Source organism: Saccostrea cucullata, unplaced genomic scaffold (assembly GCF_032062105.1).
Source record: "Saccostrea cucullata isolate Sc308-1 unplaced genomic scaffold, CSIRO_AGI_Scuc_v1 ctg2385, whole genome shotgun sequence".
Classification (NCBI taxonomy): domain Eukaryota; kingdom Metazoa; phylum Mollusca; class Bivalvia; order Ostreida; family Ostreidae; genus Saccostrea; species Saccostrea cuccullata.
In genome coordinates, this window is record NW_026935795.1 from 52598 (window position 1) to 68598 (window position 16001).

The 16001-nt window shown below is 33.7% G+C and overlaps 1 protein-coding gene across 1 annotated transcript in view; it reads left to right on the top strand.

Annotated features, from left to right (window-relative positions):
• The window catches only part of LOC134243785 (uncharacterized), a 41017-nt gene extending 33354 nt beyond the window's left edge, over nt 1–7663 (top strand). The window contains exon 6 of the mRNA XM_062726020.1: nt 7451–7663. The gene's annotated coding sequence lies outside the window, so the exon portion shown is untranslated. The remainder of the gene's footprint in view (nt 1–7450) is intronic.
• Nucleotides 7664–16001: the final 8338 nt, after the last annotated feature.

Here is a 16001-nt window from a genome sequence, read left to right on the forward strand (position 1 = left end):
AAACTTTATGAATTTTAGAAATAATTAAAAATTTTCAAACCGAGAAGTGATAGAGACTTGGGACCAACTGCATAAGATTCACTGACCTTTGATCATGAAATTAATGCAAAGGTCAAAGGTCAAGGTCATTCCAAATTTGAGAAATTAAGCTCTTTTTATATCTTTTTTGTCTTTTAACATATACAAACTCTCTTAGCATCATTAATATGTACTCTTAAAACTATTTTAAAGATTTAATTCGTATTCCTTAAGATTGACCCTATTAAAAGTTATCGCCCTTTGTACGAAAAACCTTGTTATCGCTACTCCTTCGAAACCGTAAACCATAGAAATATGAAACCTTCACTAAAGTCTTCGACTAATTGAGAGGACTCTGGAATTTATTCATTTCGAAAGTATTCGGTGACTCCTTCAATGAGTTATTGCCCCTGAAACTTTATGAATTTTAGAAATAATTAAAAATTTTCAAACCGAGAAGCGATAGAGACTTGGGACCAACTGCATAAGATTCATAGACCTTTGATCATGAAATTAATGCAAAGGTCAAAGGTCAAGGTCATTCCAAATTTGAGAAATTAAGCTCTTTTTACATCTCTTTTGTCTTTAAACATACACTTAATGTGTTTGCATCAATGATATGTACTCTTAAAACTATTTTAAATATTTCATTTTTGTTCCCTAAGATTAACCCTTTTAAAAGTTATTGCCCCTTGTGCGAAAAACCTTGTAATCACTACTCCTCGGAAACTGTAGACCGAAGAGACACCAAATCTTCACTAATGTCTTAAGGATCTTTAGGCATAACTTCACTGTATAAGTGCAAAAGGATCTGATGACCCCTTATATGATTTATTGCCCTTTAACGTCTTTGTTCTGATTATTAAACCTTATAACTTAAAAACTATAAGTCGTAGAAGCACGGGGTCAATTGCATTGTGACTCCTGACCTTTGACCTTGAACATTTCCTCAAGGTCAAAGGTCAAGGTCATTTCAATTTATTTTTATTTTCATTTTTTTTTCTATCCTTTTAGACAATTTTGGTTTCTTATTCATGGAATTTGATTTTAAGCAGTCAGATATAAAACAAAATTGAAATTCAAAGAAGGTGGAAAGACCTCTTATTGTTCTGTGAACAATAAGTCTCCTAGTTGTAAATGTATTGTTTATGCCTATGGAGGGAACAATGTTGTAGAAATACACAAATTCTGCCTTAAAAACTGATAAGTTTATGGAATAAAGGTTTACCCGTTATCTAGCATTATCAGGTAAAATGATAATGGGAGAAAATGTTTATTTCACTTTTTCCAAAATTTGTAATAGTATTCAACAAGTCCAAAAAAATCGATGCAGATTAAGAAACACGGAGCTCCAAAAAAGCTCCATCAGAAGTGGGATCAGAGGCCACTGAGGAGTGAGTATCCCTTCCTTACCAGTACAAACCTTGTGCACCTTGTTGTGAATCGGAAATGGTGTGTAAATAATGGGCTAACAATTGGTTTAAAAAAATCAGTCAGCATTTGATTTAATGATGACATCAATCGAGACTCAAACGAGACTATGGTGATATTCTTGTTTCATCAACCTGTATTTCAATAGCTTATCTCGATTTAGAAATTGTTTATATAGAGTATGTTCTTGCATATCAAATAAGCTAAAAGACACAAACCCCATATGCAGATGATAAAGGTTAAGTAAGTAAGGTATGTTGATGATTTCAAAGAATTGAAGCTGTGACGAAACATTTCTTTTCCAGTCGATATCCCAAGAAGCTTTAACGATTTTGTAAAAAACATTTTACATCATTACTCCAGGAAATATTTTAAATGTTTTAATCTTTTGCAATTAGATTTCTTAAAGTAGTGTCTTTTGGCCTAAAAAAAAGTTGTGTTTTGATTATTAAGATCAAAAGGTCAAGGACATATATGATATATCATACCATTTTAGATATAAATAAAAGAATATTTTTAGCATGATAACTTTAGGGTTTTTTTTAATGTTTTTTTTTTCTTTAAATTCATTATTATTTTTTTAGCTTCCTTAATAAAATTTTATATTGCTCCGTCTGAAGTAAAGAAAACCCCTATCGAATGTAGGTCAAAAGGATAGAGGTCATAGTCAGAAATTAATACATTATGTTTGTAACACTTTCGTTTCCGGACAATGTCTTTAAAAGTCTCTGCTTTTGCAAAAAAACTAGTTTATCATATCAAATAGGAAAAAAATGAAGGCACCAGCTGAGCAATGTATATCTGAAAACTAACCAAGAAATATATTAGAATTAAAAAATAAAATATAAAGGTATCCAGACAATCGGATCGAAAAAAATGCATGTTTTTTTAAAAACTTATACGGTATTTTATTATACCCCGCTTGAAAAGTGGGAGGGTATAAAGTAATCGGTATTTCCGTCCGTCCGTCTGTCTAGCTGTACGTCTGTCCGTCCGTCTGTCCGTCCGTCTGTTACGCTTTAGGATACCCATCTCTTATCTGCAACTCCTCTCATACCACTGAAGGGAATTTAATGAAACTTTCACAGATTCTTAATTACATATTGTCATTGTGCACCTCTTATTTTACTTTTTGATCTGACATATAGTTTTGATTTTCTAGAGCAAAACATGGACACTGCCATTATATTCATATGGGAGGCGGGGGGTATCATTTAGTGAGCTCATTGCGCACAGTACCTCTAGTTTACAATAAATTCATATCTTGCTTATAAGCATTGGAATCAAAAGTCAAATTGTCGGATATTAGTATTTGATTTGTCTGAAAAGAAGATGGGCGCATTTGGCGTGTGATCTGCAGGAATCATTTGTACGAAACATTTGTGGTTTAAATGTCCATGATTTGGTTGGCTGAACATAGCTGGCCAGTTTTTATAAACACGTCCATAGGTTTTTTTTAGCTCACCTCAACGAAGTTGGGAGAGCTTATGTAATACCGTCGCGTCCACGTGCACGTCGGCGTCCCAGGTTAAGGTTAAGTTTTTTGGAGCAGTTTTCTTTGTAAGTACTTCTATGTCCTAGATTGATTAGACATGCATTGAAGATGGTTCTAGTGTGTTTCATTGTACCAGTCAAAGTTTCAGATGCTGCAATTTCAGCAAAGGAATGACCAGGTTAATATTTTTGGAGCAGGTTAACGTTTTTATGCCCCCGTACGAAGTTTCGGGGTATATAGTTTTTGTCGTGTCTGTCTCTCTGTCTGTCTCTCTGTGTGTCTCTCTGTTTGTCTGTTTGTCCGCAAAAACTTTAACATTGTCCATAACTTTTGATTTGGTGGAGCTATGACTTTCATATGTATATTCCTTGTGACAAGATCTTTCTTAGGGTACCACCAAATTTGACCTTTTGACCTTGACCTTGGAGTTTGACCCACTTTTACATGAAAATTTTAAACTTTTTCTTTGGCCATATCTTTTGAAAAGTAGATACCAGGACATTTATACTTCACATATCTAATGTTTGTTGAAAGACCTTTCATTGGATACCAACAACCTTGACCCTTTGACCTTGACCTTGTAGATTTCCGTACTTGTGAAAAAACTTTAACCTTAGCCATAACTTTTGAACGATAAGTAATAGGACTTTCATACTTCATATATATAATCCTTGTGAGAAGACCCTTCGTTGGTGTACCGCCAAATTTGACCTTTTGACCTTGACCTTGGAGTTTGACCCACTTTTACATGAAAATTTTAAATTTTTACTTTGGCCATATCTTTTGAACAGTAGATACCAGGACATTTATACTTCACATATGTAATGTTTGTTGAAAATCCTTTCATTGGACACCAACAACCTTGACCCTTTGACCTTGACCTTGTAGATTTTCGTACTTGTGAAAAAACTTTAACCTTTGCCATAACTTTTGAACGGTAAGTAATAGGGCTTTCATACTTCATATATGTAATCCTTGTGAGAAGACCCTTAGTTGGTTACCAAGAACTTAGACCCTCTGACCTTGACCTTTGAGATTGACCTACTTTAAAAAAGCAAACTTTGACCTTAACCTTTAAAGAGTTAGGGCTAGTGTTTTTATACTGTACACATTTAATTCTTATGACAAGACCTTTCATTTGATAACAAGAACGTTGACCTTGACCTTGGAGTTTGACCTACTTTAAAAAAAATGAACGTTGGCCATAACTTCTGAATGGTTAGGACTAGGGCTTTCATGCTCAACATAAGTATTCTATGTGGCAAGACATTTCGTTTGATACTAATTACATTGACCTTTTGACCTTGACCTTGGAGATTTTTGTACTTATTTAAAAAAAAACTTTAACATTTGGTTACTTTTAAATTTCACAATAGTTTTCCAGTGAGAATACCCTACTTTTGGTACTATTTAGTTAAATTTGCATTTAAGAAAAGCTTAATCTTTGCTATGTTGCCATACGGGGGCATCAGTGTTTCACAAGCACATCTTGTTGGTGCAGTTTTTGGTGTAGGTTTCATTTCCAAGTAACTATAATCCCTATGTTGACCAAACTTGCATGGATGATACATCTAATGATGGATACTACTGGGCTTGCTTCGGATGCTGAATCTGACCTACATTTTCCGGTTAAGTGAACAGGTTAAAGTTTTTGGTGCAGGTTTCATTTCCAAGTAACTATAAGCCCTTTGTTGACCAAACTTGCATGGATGATACATCTAAGGATGCTTACTACCGGGCTTGCTTCGGATGCTGAATCTGACCTACATTTTCTGGTTTAGTGAACAAGTTAAAGTTTTTGGTGCAGGTTTCACTCCAAGTAACTTTAAGCCCTATGTTGACCAAACTTGCATGGATGATACATCTAAAGATGTATACTACCGGGCTTGCTTCTGATGCTGAATCTGACCTACATTTTCCGGTTGAGTGAACAGGTAAAGTTTTTGGTGCAGGTTTCATATCCAAGTAACTATAAGCCCTATGTTGACCAAACTTGCATGGATGATACATCTAATGATGGATACTACCGGGCTTGCTACGGATGCTGAATCTGACCTACATTTTCCGGTTGAGTGAACAGGTTACAGTTTTTGGTGCATGTTTCATTTACAAGTAACTATAAGACCTATGATGACCAAACTTGCATGGATGATACATCTAAGGATGCACACTACTGGGCTTGCTTTGGATGCTGAATCTGACCTACATTTTCTGGTTGAGTGAACAGGTTAAAGTTTTCATCAAGAGATGAAAATTCTCAAATTTGCTTCAGATGTTTTGATTACATTTTCATGAAGAAGAACTAGTTTAAATTTTTTATGTGGGTCTATTTCAAAGTATCAGATCAAAATTGCTTAAATATTTTCATTTTTGGAATGTACACTTTTTGTTGGTTTATCGTGTGACTTTGCCTTACTTAAAGACAACATTCGTTGAGGTGAGCTCTGTAATCTCTGATTACCTATGTTTTCATTTAGTTTGAAAGTGCAAAATTGTAACATTTTTGTCTGTTTTTCCTAGGGGGTACTATAACATAGTAATTTTTCACATAAAATAAACACCTAAAATATTTAATGCATATAGATGCATGATACGTGTACATGTATATTATAAAGAATAGAAGATTAGAATTGAATTCGCTCGAGAACCAAACTTAACCAAAATTTATCTAATTCAAAATTTTAACACATCAGTACATAAAACGAAACTGACGAAATAAATGGTTGTTTGCATGAAAAAAAAAATAATTAACGCCCCATACCAGGCTCGAACCAAAAACTTTTCGATTCCAGTGCACTGAACAGGTAGCCCAACTGACTGAGCTATCACCCCTACACATAAGATTTTAAAAGGACAAAGAAGCACTACATTCACACATTTGGATTTTTGGGGGGAAAGTTCGTTTTTCGTGGTCTCTGGGTCTTCTCTCCATTATTTAAAAAAGTGTATTCGTTTCTTTGAATTAAAATACACACAAATAACGTTTCAAAATCATGGAGAGAAGACCCAGAGATAGAAAAATTTTAGAAAAACGTGTTTAAAAATGTACCATTTTGTACCAAATGTCTGATCTGGCCAATTTTCAAGTTATTTTTTAGCAAATCAAAGATCAATTTCGGGAAAATATTTTACTTTTCTGTTGCACAGGAACTCGATAAATAGAAAGAATGTTAAAATTTCATGTGAAACGTCGATAAAATTTTCACTTTTCAATTACGCCCAGATTCCTGCCGAATGTCAATCAAAAGCGCCCTCGTTCTTTATCATTTTAGTACTTTTATCATGAGGGTACAGATCAAAGGATTTTGGAACATATTAATTAAGAGAAGTAGAATGAAAATGTGCATCAATTTTAAGCTTCATTTTAAGACTTTAAGATTCAAAGTACTTTTAATTTAATATGTTATCCATTTCTGCTGATGAGCGGACATCTGTAAGAACCCTATTGATTCTGAGATCAAAAGGTCAGAGGTAAGATAATAAATTCATGAAATGTGCTGAATATTTTTCCCGAAACTTTTATTATAATTCCCGCTTGAAAAGTGGGAGTGTACTAGCATATGGTGATCGGGATGTCCATATGTCTGCATGTTCATCCGTCCGTCCGTTACGCTTTGGGGTATCCATCTCTTATCGGCAACATCTCTTATACCACTGCATGAGTGAAATTTAATGAGATTTTTTTTGTTACATAGTGCCATTTCGTACCCTCCATTTTACTTTGTGATCCGACATATATTTTGTGGTTTCCCATCGCAAAACATGGACACTACCATTATTTCTATAATATTGGAGGGTACACATCTATTATCTGCAACCACAGGCATTCGTTTCGGTAAAAAATTTTAACCCATGGTATGATAATACAAAGGTATCTAACTCCGAATTACATGAGTACCTCCATCGCCCCAGAATCGCATCCATTTACACTTTTGGAGGAAATACACTAACAAACTGTTTATACCTACGTCTTCTACGATAATTGTCCTGCGCTTTCGCGAAAGAATTTCATTCGTAAGTCTGTCCGTCCGTCACAAAAACTTTAATCTTGCCTGTAACTTATGATTTAGTGGAGTTATGACTTTCATATTTCAGATGTGTATTCCTTGTAACAAGACTTTTCTTTGGGTACTACTTAATTTGACTTTTTGACCTTAACCTTAGATTTTAACACACTTTTACACAAAAATTCTGAACTTTTACTTTGGCGTTAACTTTTGAACAGTAGATACTAGAACTTTCATCTGTCAAATACGTATTCTTTGTAGCAAGACCTTTCATTTGATACCAACAACTTGACCTTTTAACCTTCTGTACTTATGAAAAAAATTCAATCTTAGCAATAACTTTTGAACGGTGAGAGGTAGGGCTTTCATACATCACATATTTAAAGGTCTTGTAAAAAGACATGTCATTGGATACCAAGAACTTTGACCCTTTGACCTTGAAGTTTGACGTACCTTTCAACAAAATAACTTTTGAACAGGTGGTGTTATGGTTTTTTAGCTCACCTGAGCCGAAGGCTCAAGTGAGCTTTTCTGATCACATTTTGTCCGGCGTCCGTCTGTCTGTAAACTTTTCAATTTTTCGACTTCTTCTCAAGAACCGCTGGGCCAATTTCAACCAAACTTGCCACAAAGTATCCTTGGGTGAAGGGGATTCAAGTTTGTTCAAATGAAGGGCCACGCCCTAATTCAAGGGGGGATAATTGGGAATTAATGAAAATTTGGTGGCATATTTTAAAAATTTTCTTCTTAAGAACCACTGTGCCAGGAAAGATGAAACTTATGGGGAAACATCCTCAGGTAGTGTAGTTTCAAATTTATTCAAATCATGACCCCCGGGGGTAGGGGGGGCCAAAATGGCCGACCAAAGTTTTACATAGAAATATTTAGGAAAATTCTTTAAAAATCTTCTTCTCAAGAGCGACAAAGCCATAATTCATCATATTTATATGGAAGCATGTTAAGGTAGTTTAGATTCAAGTTTGTTCAAATCATGACCCCCGGGGGTAGGGCGGGGCCAAAATGGCCGACCAAAGTTTTACATAGAAATATATAGGAAAATTCTTTAAAAATCTTCTTCTCAAGAATGACAAAGCCATAATTCATCATATTTATATGGAAGCATGTTCAGGTAGTGTAGATTCAAGTTTGTTCAAATCATGACCCCCAGGGGAAGGGCAGGGCCAAAATAACCGACCAAAGTTTTACATAGAAATATATAGGAAAATTCTTTAAAAATCTTCTTCTCAAGAATGACAAAGCCATAATTCATCATATTTATATGGAAGCATGTTCAGGTAATGTAGATTCAAGTTTGTTCAAATCATGACCCCCGGAGGTAGGGCGGGGCCAAAATGGCCGACCAAAATTTTACATAGAAATATTTAGGAAAATTCTTTAAAAATCTTCTTCTCAAGAAAGACGAAGCCATAATTCATCATATTTATATAGAAGCATGCTCAGGTAGTGTAGATTCAAGTTTGTTCAAATCATGACCCCCGGGGGCAGGGCGGGCCAAAATGGCCGACATTAGTTTTACATAGTAATATATAGGAAAATTCTTTAAACATCTTCTTCTCAAGAATGACAAAGCCATAATTCATCATATTTATATGGAAGCATGCTCAAGTAGTGTCGATTCAAATTTGTTCAAATCATGACCCCCAAGGGTAGGGCGAGGCCAAAATTGTCGACCAAAGTTTTTACAAATATATATATAGGAAAATTCTTTAAAAATCATTTCCTAAAAATAGCAAATCCATGATTGGTCATGGGACTACTTTTGGATTTAAACTTTACAATAAAAAGCCATTTTTTACTTTTTCCTACCCTTAGTGCTCAGGTGAGCAATGTGGCCCATTGGCCTCTTGTTTATATTTCACAATCGAATTTCTTGTAAGAAGACCCTTCTTTGGGTACGGTCCGTGTAACACTTAACAATTCAAATTTCTAAAACGATTTAGAGTTTTAGAATGTTAATATATTACTTTAAATATCTAACTTTCAAAAACTCAAACTGATTTGGTATAATGAAATTAAATATTTTAGTTCAAAAGTCTAAATTTTCAAATTTCTAAACAGGTTTTAGAATTTTGATATTTTAGATTTTTACCTTAAATTTTCAAAATTCAAATTACCAAAAACGATTAATGGAATTTAATAGTTTGAGATTTTAGTCTACCGTTTGTTCAGAAAGTTTACACTTCACAATCTAAAGTTCGGTAATATTTTTCGTCTTTCGATTATTTGAAATTAATTTCAAACTTCTAAAATCCAACTTTGAAACGTTTAAGATTTTTAGAAATTTAGAATTTTGATTCAAATGTTCTAATTCTAATAACTTAACCCTATGAGTTTTTATAATTTTACTTTAAATATCCAAAATTTAAACCAGGTATGGAATTTGATATTTTGGATATTTGAAGTAAACTTCTAAAAACTCAAAATGTACAAAAGTGTTTGGTAATATAAAAGTTAAGATTTAAATCAAAATTCTAAATTTGTAAATATCTAAAGCGTTTGAAAGTTGAAAGTTTGAAGTAAATTTTAAATAATCAAAAGACGAAAATGTTATCGAATTTTAGATTGTTAAGCGTAAACTTTCTAAACAAACGGTAGATTAAAAACTCAAAAGTTTAAAATACAAAATGTGTTTTTGGAAATTTGAATTTTGAATATTTAAGGTAAAAATCTTAAAACTCAAAATGATAAACCTATTTGGAAAATTGAAATTTTAGATTTTTGAACTAAAATATTAAAATTCAATATACCAAATCAGTTTGAGTTTTTGAAAGTTAGATATTTGAACTAATATATCAACATTCTAAAACTCAAAATCGTTTTAGAAATTTGAATTGTTAAGTGTTACACAGACCCTTAATAATTATATTTTCGACTACTTATTATGTTGTTAAAGGTACTTGGACACAGATTTGAAGTCAATATTTTCTCTATAATATTACGACTTATATATTTTAATGGCATTTCACACAAAAATTAATTAAAAATCCTATTTCATTTAAAAGATATTAAAATTTCAAGTTTTTCGGCGGGTTGACACATGCTTGCACTTTCACAAATTTTAACCTTATTCTTAATCCTGAGGAAAAGTGACAATCTTGTTGTTTATTAATGAGAAATATAACTTCTATCAAGAAAAATAATTTTATTCAGAGTAGAGATGTTAGAAAGCAAAACTCCTTTACAAAAAGCGTAATTCCGAACTAAGAGTTGCGTACAGGTTTAGCAAATCGAGCACACTCGTGTTATGTGCACAGTTTTTGTAAACAGGGCACGAGTTCTGGTAGCGTTTATATTTTCAAATCACCGCCTGCGTTCTAAATCGCCACAGTCTGCTTTCCACATCTGCACGGACTGACAATATATTGTGTGTTTGTTTTGCTTTCGAACATGTATACTCTGAAATTTCTGGATTATGTATTAATATTTTTCATTTAAACACAACGAGATTGTTAATTAATTTGTAAAAGTGCAAGGATGTGTCAATCAAACCCGCCAAAAAAATTTGAAATTTTAATATCTTTTAAATGAATTAAGATTTTTAATTAGTTTTTGTGTGAAATGCTATTAAAATATATAAGTCGTAATATCAAAGAGAAAATACTGTAATAACTTCAAATCTGTGTCCAAGTACCTTTAAGTATAAGCATTTACTGTATGAAGAAATATTATAATTAATGATGCGTCTTCACACTACATTTATTTGCAAAATTCGGCAAACATTTATGACGTCAACTTTAGCGCTCGTTTTCTCGATAACGTCATAATGCACATAATGGTGGTCATCATATAGCCATAAAATGTCGAAAGTAGGTCATCGTGACCTACATTTTGGTCGACATTTTTCAGACCCAAGATGCATCTACTGACCAAGTTTGATGATTGTAGGTCTGAGGGTAATCAACATATGCGTTTTAACCAATTTTTGAAAAACAAATGTCGGCAAAAATCAAATAGTAGGTCACAATGACCTACCTTTTCATAAATATATTATAAGGTCCCAAGATGCATCAAAGTACAAGATTTGATGATTCTAAACCTCCAAGTGTCTGAAATAATGGGATTTAATGTTTTTAAAAGGATAAGTCATAAACCCAGATAGCAAGCTTACGTTGGCCCAATGTTGGGCCACCGTTGTAAGTTACGTTGGTCCAATGTTGGAAAATGATATTGGGCCAATGTAATTTTGCTCATCGGCGCAACGTTGCGCCGACATGTTGGCGCAACGTTGGCCCAATGTCATAGAACGATGATTCTGACGTTGGTCCAACATTGGGCCACTGTTGTCAGTTATGTTGGCCCAACGTTGGACCAACGTCAAAATTATCGTTTTATGACATTGGGCCAACGTTGCGCCAACATGTCGGCGCAACGTTGCGCCGATGAGCAAAATTACATTGGCCCAATATCATTTTCCGACATTGGACCAACGTCGGAAAATGTATATTGGGCCAATGTAATTTTGCTCATCGTTGCAACATTGCACTGACATGTTGGCGCTACGTTGTCCAAATGTTATACAATGATAATTCTGATGTTGGCCCAATGTAGGCCCAACGTATTTGTGCATCTTCATGTAGGCCTTACGTTGGCCCAGTTTCAAACAATGATAATTCTTATGTTGTCCCAACATATCAGTGCACAAAGATATTTAGAAATCTATGGAATTCCATTGAAATCTAAGAAATTCCAGGAAGATACAATGAAAACTGAATTCAATTCAATTCAATGTTCAATTTATCATAGATCAAATCTATATATTCAAAATTTAAAAAAATTGTTTCTTTCACAATGTGTTTTCAAACAAATATTACATATACACTTATAGATGTACCATGTAAGCATATTTTTTTCTAAGTATTCTCACTGATCAACATTTCTTTGTAATAAAACAAATATTTCTTTTTTTTAAAATATGACATTTGACTTAATAACATTGGGAGTGGTCATTGAAACCTCAATGGGGTATACAGTTACAATGAACTTCCAGTTGCCAATGAACATTTACCGTACAAAGTTATTGACTAGACTAGAGTGACAAACACATATATTAAGACAAAATATCTACTACAACTATATTGATAAAAAGATCCCATAAAATCAACACTATCACGCTATTTTCCCTGAATATGCCAAAGATCCTAATTTATGAGTTAGATCCGAAATTTCTCAAGTGTCTGCTTGAACCACTTCCTCACTGATATCCCATGAAATTCACAAATGAATTCACTTTAGTTTAAGTATGAATACTCAGAAAGTTCGATGTTGATTGTTCCCGTAGACACTTACTTTTCTCGCACAATTTCTGAAAGAAAAAATGACCATCAGGATGTATTATCATCGATTATCTATCGCATTTATATATTATCAACATATAAATATATGACAAATAATAAAGTAAGGCTCTACAAGAGTACAAGACTGTTAAGACAATTGGTTACTTCAACCTGACAGTTCAGTATACATGTATTGAGGAATAGAAATTCACTATCTTGCAGTGTCTTTCTTTTGGTTCAAATTAGGATTGATTTCGATAAATGTAAAAATTTGAGAAGTTTACAGATGACATATGAATACTAGACACTGATGAGAAAACTCGCTTTGTTCAACTTTGAACTTAAAATGGTTCAAGTGAGCTATTGAAAGGAAAAGGTTAGGGCTAGAGCTAAAGCTCTATGCCTGACTTACATTGAATAAGTTACACGTATTTCAGTTTATGTGATTTTATAGATCTAATCAGAAAATTTAAAAAATCTTAGAATAACTTTGTGTTAATTTCCATGCTGCATTTGTCCTTCTTGTGAGCATTCAGATTTCTGTAAATAATGCATGTATAATTGTGCATCATAGAATATGTCAAAATGATAGCTATTCTTAATAATTTGTGCATAAGTATTTGATATAAAATAATTAATATGCAAAGCTGTGCTAATTTATAGCATGTTTAGATTACCTGTCAGAATCCATTGTTATGTATCTTTAGGATAAGGAAATTAAGAATATAAACCTCTTGTATGTTTAATACATAGAAGTCTGCAATATTTTTATAGTTCTATTCTAAAAGATACAAGTTAATAAAAACAATATTAGGTTATTTGTGTTAAATGAAAATTTGAGCTGTTTCTTACCATTTATACAAGCTGACTATTCGCCGGCCCTGTGGGAATCGTCTCGGGCACAGTCCACAGCATGCAACTATTAAATAATCAAAATAAGTGCTGAAAATGATCTTGAACATGCATTTAAAAATAAATATCATTTTATTACATTTTACATCATACTCTGTAAATGTTGAAGAGAGGAACACTAAAATTCCTGAATCGATCCCAAATGAGGAAGTTCGGGTTGAAATCCATCTTTATTAGATGTTTAGAAGTGTTAAATTATTAAACAAAACTAAAATAATACTTGCTCAAACGATTTCACTGTCAGGCATTTTATGTGTAGTGTCCTGACTAAGGAACAGTAGCAGAAGCAATTATTCATTCAAGGACACATGTTAGCCATAAATAGTATTTTGTACATTGTACCTACCGCAGTACGGGTCGTAAAATGTCTTCATCTTCTGTCAAAACAGAAATTCCACCCAAAGCTAGTCATGATTCTACTTTTCGCGACACTCTCCCCCGAACTTTCCTTCTGTACAACATCAGCATGCACATGGCTGCGTGGAACACCCAAAAATTTAAATTTCGGCGCGGTTTGTTGTTTTTAAAAATTTCAAAATTGCTTATCGAGCCCGACTTCGATCCCGATGTAATTGTAATACTAGTCGACAATTCTAGAGAAAAATCTAAGTTATATTCCATAGTTTTGAAAATCTACGTAAGGGTTAAATAATTAAAAATGAATAAATATTAATCAGATAAATAAAAAATAAAATAAATAGATAATTTTTTAAACGTTTCAAAATAAGTTTCCATAGCAACAGTGGTTCAACAATGTCGGGCCAATATTACAAAAATGTCCATACTTCAACATTAAAAATAACAATGTTCAGGCACGTAGCAACAGTGGGGGGGCTGACATCCCCCCCCCCACACTTTTCCCCCCAACATTACCTTTAGTACAGAAAATGTCCATTGAAATGCCCCTCCTTTTTTACCACAGTATAGTACTATCAAGGAAAATCTGCTTGTCAACTTTTTCAGGTATTAAAGTAAAAAAAAAAATTCTGTGGTTGCCCCCCCCCCCCCCCCTCTCAAAAACGATGCTACGTGCCTGATGTTGGCCTGACGTTGGAACAATGTCAATGCACCAACTGTTGTAATGACAATGTCGGGCCGATGTTGGTACAATGTCAATGCACCAACTGTTGTAATTACAATGTCGGGCCGATGTTAGAACAATGTGTGTGTGTGTGTGTGTGTGTGTGTCAGTACACCGACTGTTGTAATGACAATGTCGGACCGTTGTTGGCCCAATATCGTTCTACCAACCGCGATATGTAGCCGATCTACCAACCATATGCCAACATCGGCCCGACGTCAGCTTGCTATCTGGGAAGTTCAATAAAGTGCCCCGCCACAGCATGATACGCCCGTCAAATATATTGTTCAATAATCATAAATTGGTAAAGGTGCAAGAAAATCAGATAACCTTGATTAACAGATTGACACAGATTTCAATGATCTAATTTCCATTTCTTATCATGTTTAAAATATTGTACATACATCTCTAAGAGACTTACAGTGTAGGAATTAATTATTACAAATAATACATCATATAATTCTAAACTGGCTGTGTTAGAACTTAACAAATATCCATCTGCAGCTTAAATTGTTTATTGCATATTTAATGGAATAATGGAAATGCTACAGTCTAATAAAAAAAACCAAAAATAAATTATTCTTTAGACTATAAAATTCTAAGTGAGGCACAGTGACTGCAATTTGTTGCAAATATATAAAAATTGAAATGTACCTCGGTAATTTTATTTCAATGAACACATGTATAATTAGTTATCATTATATTATACAATACTAATTTAGTTTTAATCACACATTAAACATCAATTTGTTTTAATTACATTACACCAATTGAAAGATCTTTATCTGGACTATAGCCATCAAGAACTCTTAATTAACACAAGCAACTATGAGGCCATTTCTTTTTGCCCAACTCCCAAGAGATTAAAGATAAAGATAACAGCTGCATTTTCAGAGATCTGCTCTACCACTTAGCGCCTGACAATAAACTCATTAATTTCTCTCTATTTCTGCTATCAAAATTCTTCTTGACCAGTGCTTGATAATTATGCCCATGGGACAAACTGAATTCCTCCTCTCAAAACATTAACATTTGTTACAGATTGCTGTTAAAGAATATGATGAAAAATAAGTTTTTACTTAATTAAACATCTTTTCATAAGGATTAGTTTTAATTATATTATACAATATTAAATTAGTTTTTATCATACACTGTACTTTAAAGCATCAATTTGTTTTAATTAAGGTCTTCCGTTTCCAACGGAAGACCTTCTACTGATTCTGATGATTAAGATTATTAAGGTCTTCCGTCTTCAGCGGAAGACCTTCTTGTTATTCGTTTGTTTCTTTTCCACTGTTTTTAGGGTCTTCCGAGCTTCCTTCGGAAGACCCTACTGTTATTCTACTGTTTCTTACTATTATTTGCTTTTCGACTGATTTTTATGAAACTTTCAGGTTAGGTACCTTGTATTAACACCTATTTACATCTGCTTTCAATTTTTTGATACATGCCTTACTTTGTGAGTTATTGCCCTTTAATTGATAATTTTGATGTCTCGTGTCCACTAATAAACTCAAAAACGACATATGATAATTACATGTGTAATGGTTAGGGCCGTGGATATCGGCCTGGATAGCTCAGTAGGTAGAGCACCTGACTAGAGATACAGGGGTCCCGGGTTCGATTCCCGGTCCAGCCATGCATTTTCTCCTTTCCTGTTACAGATTTGGTGCCGTGCCATGCCCTGGAATTGACAGGTGAAAGACCTGCCAGGGATGAGCCTGGGTTGGGGTCTTTGGAGGGCCAAAGACCTTTAAGGAGGG